A 12,828-nucleotide genomic window follows, 5' to 3' on the forward strand; every position below is an offset into this window, starting at 1 on the left:
GTCCCCGCTGAATTTGTGGAGAAAGGTTTTTAAAAAGATTTGTTGATGGATATTTCTGTGGTTATTCTGTTACTCTCACTCTTAAAACCAAATGGAGCCTATGTGCCAGGGGCTATGCTTCACTTGCCATCTAAATGATGAGGAAAAAATGTGTACACAGGGGCTTCCCTGGTGGCACAGTGGTTAAGAATCCGCCTGCCAACGCAGGGGACACGGGTTCGAGCCCTGGTCCGGGAAGATCCCACATGCCGCAGAGCAGCTAAGCCCGTGCGCCACAACTACTGAGCCTGTACTCTAGAGCCCGTGAGCCACAACTACTGAAGCCCGTGTGCCTAGAGCCCGTGCTCCACAACAAGAGAAGCCACCGCAATGAGAAGCCCGTGCACAGCAACTAAAGCTTGCATGCAGCAACAGACCCAATGCAGCCAAAAATAAATAAATAAATAAATGAATGAATGTGTACACGGATGAAGAAAACTAATACTGAAACACGCTGTGAGATGGATCCCCAATGCGTGGTCAGACAGTGAATGTGTATCCCCCTGTACTTGTCCTCAAAGACATAAAGGGCCGTCGGGTGGAAGAGGTACTACACTTCCCCTCCGGGGCTCCAGAAGACAAAACTGGTGGTTATTTTCTAATTAAATAAATGGTTTTTGAAGGCCTGTTTGTGCAGAGCTCTCTGGTGAGGGAGAATGATTTAGGACAGGAAGGCTTAGCAGAAGGTGAAGATGTGACAGTGGCTGCCAGTTGTGGGGAGATTCATTTCAGCCGAGAGAAGAGAAAGCTTCAGGAAATAGAAGAGACAGCTATGAAGGGATTAGCCCCCTTTGCTGGAGGTGTCCCCAGAGAGACTTCCTGGACTCGTGGGGACTCGTGCTTGTAGAGCAGGGGTCAACAAACTACTGACCTTGGGCCAAATCTTCTCCCTGCCTCTTTTTATAAATAGAGTTTTATCAGAATCCAGCCATGCTGGTTTAAGCGTGCAAGGCTGCTTTCACACTGCAACGGTAGAGGTGAGTAGTGACAAGACCACACGACCTACAAAGCCTAAATTATTTACTATCTGCCCCTATATACAAAAAGTTTGAGGGCCCTAAAGAGGATCAGATGCAGTGATATGTAAAATCCTTCCTAATTTTCCGAATGTAAGGGATTCAGACAAGAAACAAGCCTGTGGGAAGTGTGGAGAAGGGTTCCTGTGAGAGACGGACCTTGAAGGAAATTCTTTCCGGTCCTGGCAGAGAAGGCCATTCCATATGACCACTTGGGCAGACCTCCAGGGGAGTAAGTCAGTGTACCTGGGATGCTTCCAACAGACTCATTCCAACATCCACCCATTCATTTGTTCGTTCATTCATTTTGCCTCTAGCACGTTGTTGGCTGGTGTAGACAGTAATCTAAACCATTTCTCTGCTTGCTCTTGGTAAAGTAAGCACAAACTCTGGCATGAGCTGTTGGCATTTTGATAAGAACTTTGCCAGTATGGAAATGCTCATTAAGTTCAATGTTTATAATCGAGTTTTATGGAGTTATTTTATTTTAAGTATAATAGTCTCACCTAGACATAACTTAGAATTTATTCACGTGTTTGGCTTAATCGTAAGATGTAAGAAATGGTTGTTCCAAAATGAAAACCTCACTGTATTGGCAGGAGATGCAGCTTGTGGCGTTAAGGATAGGATGCACATTACTATTCATGCCTTTTTAATTGATAAGCCTTTAAGGCTTCTGGAAGCCTTTAAAAGTTGTTTTGTCAACATTAGACCAGCTGCTGTGTAATTATGGTAGCTCTTCTTGCAGTTAAATTCTTTTAGTAACGTGTTCAATCTGCTGATGCCAAAGTGCTTTGAACCTGTGATATATACTATAGAGAGCTTTTGTTTTTACTTACAGATGGTTGTGCCGATTTCTGGGCAACTCTGTAGAATTTTCACAGAAATTTTAAAGATGAATTACTTCAAATGGGAGGCAAATGAATTTGAGCCTCAGGTTACTCCTCCCCCTATAAAAATTGTTCATGTGACTTGAGTTTTGAACTTGACTCATAACAACCTAAATATGCTCGTTAAAAAAAAAAATCTGCTCCTTGAAACGTTTTAAGGGCTCTTTTCACTGACTCTCCAGCTTGTAAATCAAAACTTTCTGGCACCAGTCAGATGATGGTAAAAGCAGGGGAGCCTGTGACAAAGATCGTTGCTTAAGGAGGAACCCGGTGCGGTGGTTCTGCCCTCTGTGCAGGGGACTGAAGCTTCACTCAGAAAACCTTTAGCAGTGTGTTTCGCTATTTTTAAAAGGAGTTCTATCCTGAAGTCTGGCACAAGAAGGTATAACTAGGTAGGGACTGGTGTCAGAAAGATGCAAACAGAAGATCCTGTGCTTCTTTCCTCCTGGTCCCCTGTCCTCCCCACATGCTTTGTGCACCATATCTATGGACAGATCACACTGGTGCTTAAGGCAGGTAAGAGGTGGGGTGGTGATGCTGGTGGCCATGGAGGTTGCTCCTGTTAGCTCAGGCCACTTAGGTCCCTTCTTCCCTATGGCATTTTAAGAGAATAAGGCAAAGCCTTTTAAAATAGAGGTGCAGAGCATCAGCACCTGGAGGAACAAGAGACTTAGATGGAGCCACAGCTGGCTCTCTCTGGCCCCTTGGTCCCCTCTGTGTTAAGGAATGCATCTATGTTGGTGGAAAGTTGTGAAGTGAGTCCCTCAACCACCTGTGCTCACCCTTCCTCTCCACTTTGTGGTATAAGGGGTCTGGGAGAGAAATTGGACCCTTTACTGTATGAAAAAGCCAGTCTGTTTCAAGCTTAAATAGATGTTCAGGAGTGTTAATAATTTGCAAAATCTGGAGAAGAAGCTCTCCTGGACAGTATTGCCTTTTATAATGGTAGAGTCTGCTAAAAACTGTCTCTTCCGCTTTCTCACTCAGGAAGTGAAGATTTGTTTGCCTTGGGAGCTCTTGAGCCCTGAGAACTGACAGATTTGGGAGGTTTGAGGACCCATGGACAGTTAGCCGTTGGGTATTTGTGTGTTTTGAAGTAGCTGTTGAGACACTGTTCTAAAGAGAACTAGAATTTGTTTAATTAAAAGTTGCCTAAATTAATTATATTTTTCCTGTGGGACAAAACTCATTCCTGGTAAATGGCTTCATCTTTTCAAAGTAATACTGAATGTTAGTTCAGAGTGTTTTTAATATTTCAGGCTGGTAGAATAGGCTGCCCAGATGTGACCAAGAAAACTGGCATGAGTCTCAGTGTTCTATATCTAAATATCAAGACTTGTTAATATCATTAAGCATTTTTTTGTGACATTACTTTTTGCTAAGGTACATAGTTTACATTGATATGATAGGAATTAAATCTGCCTTCAAGTGTCTGTTCTAATTGCTTGCATGAGACCTGGTCTTCTAATCAATCTTCTCACATCAACATGTTCTGTGCTTTCGCCTATAATGCTTATCACATTAGCATTTTATATGCTTTCTCAAAGTCTTGCATATAGTTTTAGAAAATTATAAACTTTTTTTTTTGTTTTTGTTTTTCGCAGTAGGCGGGCCTCTCACTGTTGTGGCCTCTCCTGCTGCGGAGCACAGGCTCCGGACACGCAGGCCCAGCGGCCATGGCTCACGGGCCTAGCCGCTCCGCGGCATGTGGGATCTTCCTGGACCGGGGCACGAACCCATGTCCCCTGCATCGGCAGGCGGACCCTCAACCACTGCGCCACCAGGGAAGCCCGAAAATTATAAACTTTTGAAATTGCTCTGAGGGCTGCAAAATTGTTCTTGTTACTCCTCCACAGTAATCTGACATTATCTCTCGATTGCACTGAATCAGGGAGAGCAGATGTTGGCTTTAACTTCTGGTGCTAAGACATGATAGGCATAAACCTACATGCATATATATATGTACATAATATACATACACATGAGTAATCAGTTCCTAAAGAACCCCACAATCAACAAGACAAAGGACTTGTGCATGCTCAGATGACTGTAGAGTCGTGGAGATCTTTCCTTCTCAAGCTACTCATCCCTCTGAGTCTCCTATTATAGTCAAAGGTACTCAGGCATAAAATCTTTTTATTATTTTTATCAAGTATTTAGATTCTTGTTTACAAGCAGCAAAAACCAACTCAAATTAATTTAGGAAAATTTATTTTTCAAGGATTATCTCGTATGTGGAGGAGAATGGATCTTTTTCTTACCCCTAACTTACTCTTTTTGGACTCCGTAATGATTCACCTCTGTACTCTGGGTCTGTGTGCTTGAGTAAGAGTACATTTTTATGTTGTTGGACTCTGCCACCCCTCCCTTACATGAATAAATGGAGAATAATTGAAGGAAGAGTCAGACAGTGAAACTGCTGGTAGACCAAGGCTATAGCTGGGTCTCACCAGCAGGAACTTGAATGTATCCAATACTCTCTCCCCATCTCTTGATTTCTCTCACCTCGTTGGTTTCATTCTTTCTTACTGCAGCCCAGGTGTAGAGAAGGTGACTGCAAATGCTCCTGAGATACACGCATCCCATATTTTATGCCACTATGTGGGACTGACTCATGCTCTTCTGTTCCCAGAATCAATAATCCTGAAGAATAGAGCTGATTGGCCCAGCCTGGGACAGATATCAACTTAGACCAATCAGCTGTGGCTGCGGGTAGGACCACACTGTACAATACTTGTCATTGGGCTCCTTTCCTATGTATTGGTAAAAGGAGAATCAATGAAGCTTGAAACATATGAGATGTTTTCCTTGCCCACATGTGGGCACATCACCTTTTTCTTACCAACCATGACTACTGGCCTCTTCCAGATGCCTACTTTTCCCTGTCACTTCTACTTTGCCTGCCATTGCTTTTCATGGTTGGTGAAGAACCTGGGACAAGACATAGTGTGGACAGAAGGAGAGTTCCTGGGTTAGTGATTTAGAGCAGGTCTCTTCTGGTCTTTTCCCTTGAGCCCCAGTGATGCTCCTCTTCCTTTTCAGAATGCAGAGAGAAGTGACAGCTTGGGAGAAGGCAGATGAAAAGGTCAAATGATGAAGCTCACAGTCTGCTTTTGGCCCAGGAGATAATGCCCTTTTCTAAAGGCTAAGTGTTTTCTCAGGATGAATAGATCAGTCATGAGTCCAAAATTTCATGACTACCTTAGATTTTTTTTTTTTTCCGGTATGCGGGCCTCTCACTGTTGTGGCCTCTCCCGTTGCGGAGCACAGGCTCCGGACGCGCAGGCTCAGCGGCCACGGCTCACGGGCCCAGCCGCTCCGCGGCATGTGGGATCTTCCCGGACTGGGGCACGAACCCGTGTCCCCTGCATCAGCAGGTGGACTCTCAACCATTGCGCCACCAGGGAAGCCCCTTAGGAGATATTTGATTCTTTATGTATGTATAACATATATATAATAGTTGGAGAAAATGTACTTTGGGTTTTGACTTATTTCCTAATTTGTTTTCATTACCCAAATTCATTTGCACATATTTTTTAGGCTAAGAAAGTTTTCCAAACCCATTTAATGTGTAACTTTTCAAAAATTTACTGGGATCCTCTGTGTGTTTACTTAAATAGAAGTCATTCTTTTGTTTCCCCCAAGTTAATGGTGCTAACTCACTTACGTTCTGCTTCTGACAGCCATTTGGCAGTAATTCGTCCCCAAAGGAATTGCAGTTGATTTCTAAATCTTGTGTTTTCAGTTGCTGCCTAGTTATCCCACCCTGATTGGCATTTAACCATTGAATTGGATTTTTCTCCTACTGAAGAGAGCTTTATGAGCTTTAACTTCAAGTGCCTAGATCACAGTCTGATGTTTTGCATTATAATTGACACTGAGTAAGCAATTTTTGCTGGAAAAGGCCTTATCTCCTAAGATTGAGGGAGGATTTAGACACATTTCCCTGACACTCTTTTTCAGGGTTCATTTGAGTGTGCTTCGGGGTGGCTCTGTAGGCGAACACATTAATAACAATCTCACCCAGCACACGTTAGCATGCTTATTAATTTATTTCTGCCATCAGCGGTGATCATATTCCCTGAGAGCTGTTTCTCAGGGCTTGTTGACTGATATGGCCATAAATGTATCCCTGAAGGGTAAAGCTGTAGCTGTTTCAGCACACATGGAACAAAAATAAATGTCCAGGGCTTCCCTGGTGGTGCAGTGGTTGAGAGTCTGCCTGCCAATGCAGGGGACATGGGTTCGTGTCCCGGTCCGGGAAGATCCCACATGCCGTGGAGCGGCTGGGCACGTGAGCCATGGCCGCTGAGCCTGCGCGTCCGGAGCCTGTGCTCCGCAACGGGAGAGGCCACGACAGTGAGAGGCCCGTGTACCGCAAAAAAAATAAAATAAATGTCCCACTGTTTTAGTATTACAGATTATAATCCTATTGCGGCATGAAATTTAAGATGGTGATAGTTTAATTTCTACTCTTTTTTTTAACATAATGGCAGAATAAATAGAATTTAAAAATTTTAATCAAATAAGTTTTGCCAACCATATTGTGTGCGTGGTTCATTCTTTGCCCCTTAAGTCATGGAACATTTTATATTTCAAAAACAGCACTACCTTTGGACATTCTTACCTTTAATTATTGATAGTAAATAAACAAAAATTGTTCTCTGGGCCTATAAATGGATTTTGAGGAAAAGAATATATCTTTGCCTTAGAGAGACCGAATAATGAACTTGATGTTTCTTCTATCACCATGTTCATTCATTCAGTCAACAAATATCAATTGGGTACCTGCCTGTTCTACCTCTGGAAACTTAAAACTAGGGAGATATGGATCTATAAGAAACTTCCGATAAAGAGTTATAGACATAATGATAGAAGGTGCCATGGGACACAAAGGAGGGAACAGTTAGTTGAGATCAGGGAAGGCTTAACTAGAAAATGACAGCTGAAGGGGGCCATCTGCCCTGGGGAGGACAAGAAGGAAGAAGGAAGACTGTGAACTAAAACACAGGCAGAAAGCAGAAAGCAGCATGGTCAACTGAAGGAGGTCATGTGTTTGAATATGATTAGGATGAAGGGCATGTGTAGCTAGATGTGGGACACAAAAAGGGTAGGATAGAGACCTAACCAGATATAACCAGGATATATATGTTTTTTATATATTTTATATATATATAAAATATATGTATCTTAGTTGGACACACACATGTATACATATATACACACATACGCATGTACATGCATACATGCATATACATGTATACACATGTAGGAACATACGTGTGTGTATCCAATTATGGAATATTGATTTTATTTTAGCTATTAGTATTTTTCAGTCTTTTGTTATCTGTTCCTAAGCTTAAGAGGAGTATAAATATTCTTGTCATTCTACCTGGGGAAGTATAAGAATCTTGGGAGGTAGAGGAAAAGGGTAGTTTCATAATTTGAAAAACCCACAAGATGACTGTGCAAAGTCCCTGTGTCCACCCCACTGAGAATTACAGCTAAACTCAGCGCAAGCCACTGAAGAGTTTTACGTGGGGGCTTATAGTGTCTTTTAATATTAGTGACCTCATTAGAGTACTATCTCAATTTACTATTCTTTAAATAAAAGACTTTAAAAATTAGTTGCTTGCCTCCTCCATCTCTAGGCTCTCATAATCCCCCATGTAAATTTTCAGTATCCAATAAGAGAACTCATTTGTTCTCCTGTTGGCACAAGCACATTTTAAAGACTAATAGGAAAGGAGTATTTTGGGGACAGAATATAAAAATGAAGTTGGAACAGAAAATAGAAGCTATTATTTGTAGCTTCCCATCTTTGATTTTCAAGGCATCTTCTAGTTAAGACTTCCCTGATCTGAACTGACCCCTCCCTCCTTTGTGTCTCACTGCACCTTCTATCATGATGTCATGCAGGTTATTTCTGGACCCCTATTGGGGGTGTCCAGGCCAACTGGGAGAACCAGTGGGGGAGAGTATGGCAGGCACAGTGCCTGGTGCGTAGTAGGCATGCAATGGTCGTTAGTGCCCTTATCCTCCCCTTTCAAGCTCTAGCCTTTTTTTTGAAAATCAGGACCCATATCAGAGTCTCTTTTAGCTAATGTCAAGGGTGACTGGCAGAAGTGGTTGAAACTGAGAAGAAAATAATGACTCAGATGTGAGACCTTCATAAGTTAGAGTAAGAAGGGAATTTAATGATTATCTAATACCCCCACCTCTCACTTCACTGACCGGGAAACCAAGGTCCTGAGAGTTCGAGAGACTTATCCAAAGTCACAAAGCTAATAAATATGGGGAAAGGACCAGAGCCCAGGTCCTCTGACTCCAAATATCAGATCTTTCCAGTCTTTCAGACACATTGATGTCATTTCTGCATGCTTTCGCTTTTCACTAAACAGTGAGAGTTAGTCCCCATAAAGGTTCAGATCAGTGTATCTGAAACATACGCTCCATCAACTGCCCCCTCTTTTTCTGTTTGTTTGTTTGGTCACTTGGTGACATCAACATCCACCAGCTGCCTGAGCCAGTCATTTCAGCATCATTTTCATCTCCCTCTTGTATTCACTTGGTCACTTGGTCCTGTTGATTTCACTTTGGAAATATGTCTCAAATCCATCTTTGCTTTCATTTCCTGTATTCCTATCTTGATTGAGTCTTCTTTTCTTCTCTGGACAATTGAAATGACTTGTAAGCTGGGTCTGTCTTCTGCAAGTCACTCTCCTCATTGCCTGCAGAGTGTTCTTTGTAAAACACACAAATGAATGATGGGTTCAACAGCTTTCAAGGCCTTTTCATTCTGTAAAGTCCCTCTCCCTTGCTGTGGCCCTTTATGATATGGCCTTAATGTCCCCTTCAACATTATCTTCGGTCGTTTTTCTCCTCCTTTTGTCTCCGAGGCTTTAATCACACCGGCCTGTTCAATATTCCCAACCTTCTAATGCACTTTCCCGGGATACCCTTGACCGCAAGTTTAAGCAAGTATCAATGCCCAGTTCTATGCATGTATCACTCTCTTCCTTCCTTGGTTGAGATACATGGATCCATCTTCTGTTACCCCAGAGCACTTTGTTTATACTTCTCCAATAGCCCTGAGTGGTGTCTGATGGGCACTAGAATTTATTTTCTTTTTAAAAAATATGTCTGTTTTATTCAATAGTCTGTGAACTCCTTGAGCTCAGCAGTTGTATCAGATTCATTCTTGTATCCCTGACATCTGTGGTAGACTAAATAGTGGTCCCTCCAAAATGTCCACGCCCTAATCTCTGGAACCTGTGAGTGTTACCTTACATGGCAAAAGGGATTTTGTAAATGTGATTAAGCTAAGGATCCTGAGATGAGGTGACTATCCTGGTGGGCCCACTGTAATCATGGGTCCTTATTAGAAGGAAGCAGATGGCTCGGGGCAGAGAACGTCATGTGATGAGGGAAGAGGGGGAGAGAGGAGCTAATCAGTAGAAGCAGAAGTTGGAATGATGTGCTTTGAAGATGGAAGGAGCCACCAGCCAAGGAATGCAGGTGGCCCCTAGAAGCTAGAAAAAGCAAGGAAATAGAATCTCCCTTAGAGCCTCCAGAAAGAATGCAGCTCTGCTGACACTTGATTTTAGCCCAGTAAGACCTATTTCAGACTTTGGACCTCCAGAACGAAGAGATAATAAACTTGTGTCATTTTAAGCAGCTAAGCATGTGGTAATTTGTTACAGCAGCAATAGGAAACTAATACAGCATGTAACACACATCTAATATGCAGAAGGACTCAGTATATTTGCATCTTTTTTTTTAAAGACTTTTTTTTTTTGATGTGGACCATTTTTAAAGTCTTTATTGAATTTGTTACAATATTGCTTCTGTTTTATGTCTTGGTTTTTTGGCCGTGAGGCATTTGGGATCTTAGCTCCCCAACCAGTGATGGAACCTGCACCCCCTGCATTGGCAGGTGACGTCTTAACCACTGGACCACCAGGGAAGTCCCAGTATATTTGCATCTTATCTTGATTAAGCAGAGAATCTGATCCTCATAATTATGGTAGCTAATATTTACTGAACCCTTTGCTGTGTGCCAGTCACTGTGCTCAGCCCTTTATACATGATCCTCATAATTACTCTAAGGCTGCATGTGTTTATTATCCCCACTTGGCAGAGGAAACTAATGCACAGCATGTTTTAATAATTTGTCCCAAATCACACTGCCCACAGGTGATGGCACTGGGACCTGAAGCAAGCAGTCTTGCTTCTTGGTCTTGGTCCCACACCTCGCTATCCCACACCTCACTTACTCATAGCACCAAATTTACATGTGCTCCCCTAGTGTGATAGGGCATGGCGAGAGGAAAGCTGCAGGAGCTCCATTTGAGTATTGATGCCTTCCCTAATCAATTGCCTCTGTAAATTGGGCAAGTCAGCAAACCTAGATCTCTGTGCCTGTCTTTGCCAAATCTTTCTGCTTGCCTTATGGGGTTATTGTGAGGATTGAACGATAAGTTACGTGTGAAAGTGCTTTGAGACGTATCAAGCACTACATGTATGCTGTTTATCATTATATATTTGGTTGCTTGTATATCGTCCACATTACTGTGGACCAGAGTTACGCGGCTCATGAGCTATGATGTCTGACTCATTTGGTAAGCAGGTGCTTAACCTACTCGATAAACACATTTGATAAAAATGCCCTTTTGCCCTCTAGGTTATCATTCTTTTATTTTGGATCATTGACACTAAAAACCAGAGAGCTCACAATTTAGTCTCTGGCATAGAACTTCATTTTTTTTTCTTTTTAAAATGAATCCTTCTTATTCCTCTGAGGGAATATTTGTAACGTGTAGCTGGCAGGAAGGTAGGGCTGATGGAAGGCTTGCAGTGATTTCAGCAGCTTTTCAGTGGGGTTCTTCGGGATAAGGCAACAATGAATCCCTTGAGGATGCTTGTCATTTGTGGTGGAGAGTCCTAGGCTGGGAATGAGCTGCGAATCCTGGGGAGTCCTGACTCGAGAAGATTGGAAGTTTAAAAAGAAAGCCAGTGAGGTGAAGGTGATTCTCTTTCTCCCTGTCCTGCCTTCACCTGCAAGATTACGTTTCTTTACAATGCTTTAATTGCTCATTGTCTGCCATTTGATTTTTTTTTTTTTTTTTGCCATTTGATCTTGAGATTAGTTGAGATCACCTGGATAATGGAAGGCTAAGATATGACCTGACCAGACCTGAACTGACTGTCAGGTTCTCAACTTTTTGAAATATTGATGAGCTGCAGGGTGGCTGATTTGTGTTGAGATGACACCTGGCCAAAATATAGCACCTTGTTATGATTTATTGCTTCTTTTGTTTACCCACCCATAACATAGGGTCTGCAGAGCACAAGTGTTTAATGCATGTTCAAGGCAAGTCCAGCTATCCTGAATGGGGTAATATCCCAACATAAAATGGTACTGTGATAGGCATCCTTATGTGTACATTTTTGTTCCTCTATTTGATTATTTCCTTGGTGTGGGTTCTTAGACATAGAATTAGTCAACCAAGGGGATGAACTTTAAAACAAAAGCAGGGGCTTCCCTGGTGGCGCAGTGGTTGAGAATCTGCCTGCTAATGCATGGGACACGGGTTCGAGCCCTGGTCTGGGAGGATCCCACATGCCACGGAGCAACTAGGCCCATGAGCCACAACTACTGAGCCTGTGCGTCTGGAGCCTGTGCTCCGCAACAAGAGAGACCGCAATAGTGAGAGGCCCACGCACGGCGATGAAGAGTGGCCCCCACTTGCCACAACTAGAGAAAGCCCTCGCACAGAAACGAAGACCCAACACAGCAAAAATAAATTAATTAATTAATAAGCTCCTACCCCCAACATCTTAAAAACAAAACATAACAAAACAAAATTAAAACCAAACAAAATGAAAAAAAAATTGGTACATATTAACAGATTGCTTTCTTTAAAGATTGTATTAATTTACATTCCCACTATGAGAATGCTTATCTCACTGCAAGCTTGCCAGCGCTCACTTATTCAATAAATATTTATAGAGTTCTCACAGTCTTCAGGTTCAGACATTTTTGAAAACTTTTCAGAAGTGCCCCGGGTGATTCAAAGTGTAGCTAGCTGAGAACCGCTGGTTTGGTTGATGGAAGAAAAATAAGAAAGGAGATTTTCTCTCATCACTTCTCTGTGGTCTGAATGTCTCTCCCTATCCCCTTAAAATAGAATAGATCAATTTTGTTAGGTCATTCCTGTTTTGTTTTGTTTTATTTACATAGGACACCCTATCCCTACGAGCAGCCGTTTTCACACTCAGTCTAACATCATCTTGAAGCAATAATCCATAGCAGTGTCAACTATGGGTTTAGTAATATAATCCTCTGCTCACACGGCGCTTTCCAATGTTCAAATAGTTCTGTCGAGTGGTGTTACCTTTCAACTGAATGGGATCTTCTTGTTTGTAAAGTGCGTCACTAATATGATCTCATTTAATCGTTGCAATTACCTTGTGAATCTGGCGTTTTCATTCTTTTTACAGAAAAGAGGAAAGACCACAATTAATAATTAACTTTTCTCTAAGGTCACACAAGTATTAATCATGCGTTAGGAGCTGACTCAATGCAGATCTTCTGACTTCAAGCTCAGTTTCTAATGCTGTGTCATAACCTGCCGTTGGGATTTCTCTAGTTCTGCTCCTGTTTTGTTACAGGATCCGGTTATTAGATTGTTTTAGGTTACTTTATTTAGTGTCTGCAGGTTTTACTGAGCTTTCCTTTGCTCATTTTCTTCCCTATATGCTCATCTACAATTCTAAGTATCCAGAGTAGTTTCTCAACTTCTTTTTTCATTATTTCTCCCTCCCCAAGGGGAGAAAATTAATTTAAATTCTTTCTAATGAGAGAAATTAAATACTAAGGA

Source organism: Phocoena phocoena, chromosome 7 (assembly GCF_963924675.1).
Source record: "Phocoena phocoena chromosome 7, mPhoPho1.1, whole genome shotgun sequence".
In the NCBI taxonomy this organism is placed as follows: Eukaryota; Metazoa; Chordata; class Mammalia; order Artiodactyla; family Phocoenidae; genus Phocoena; species Phocoena phocoena.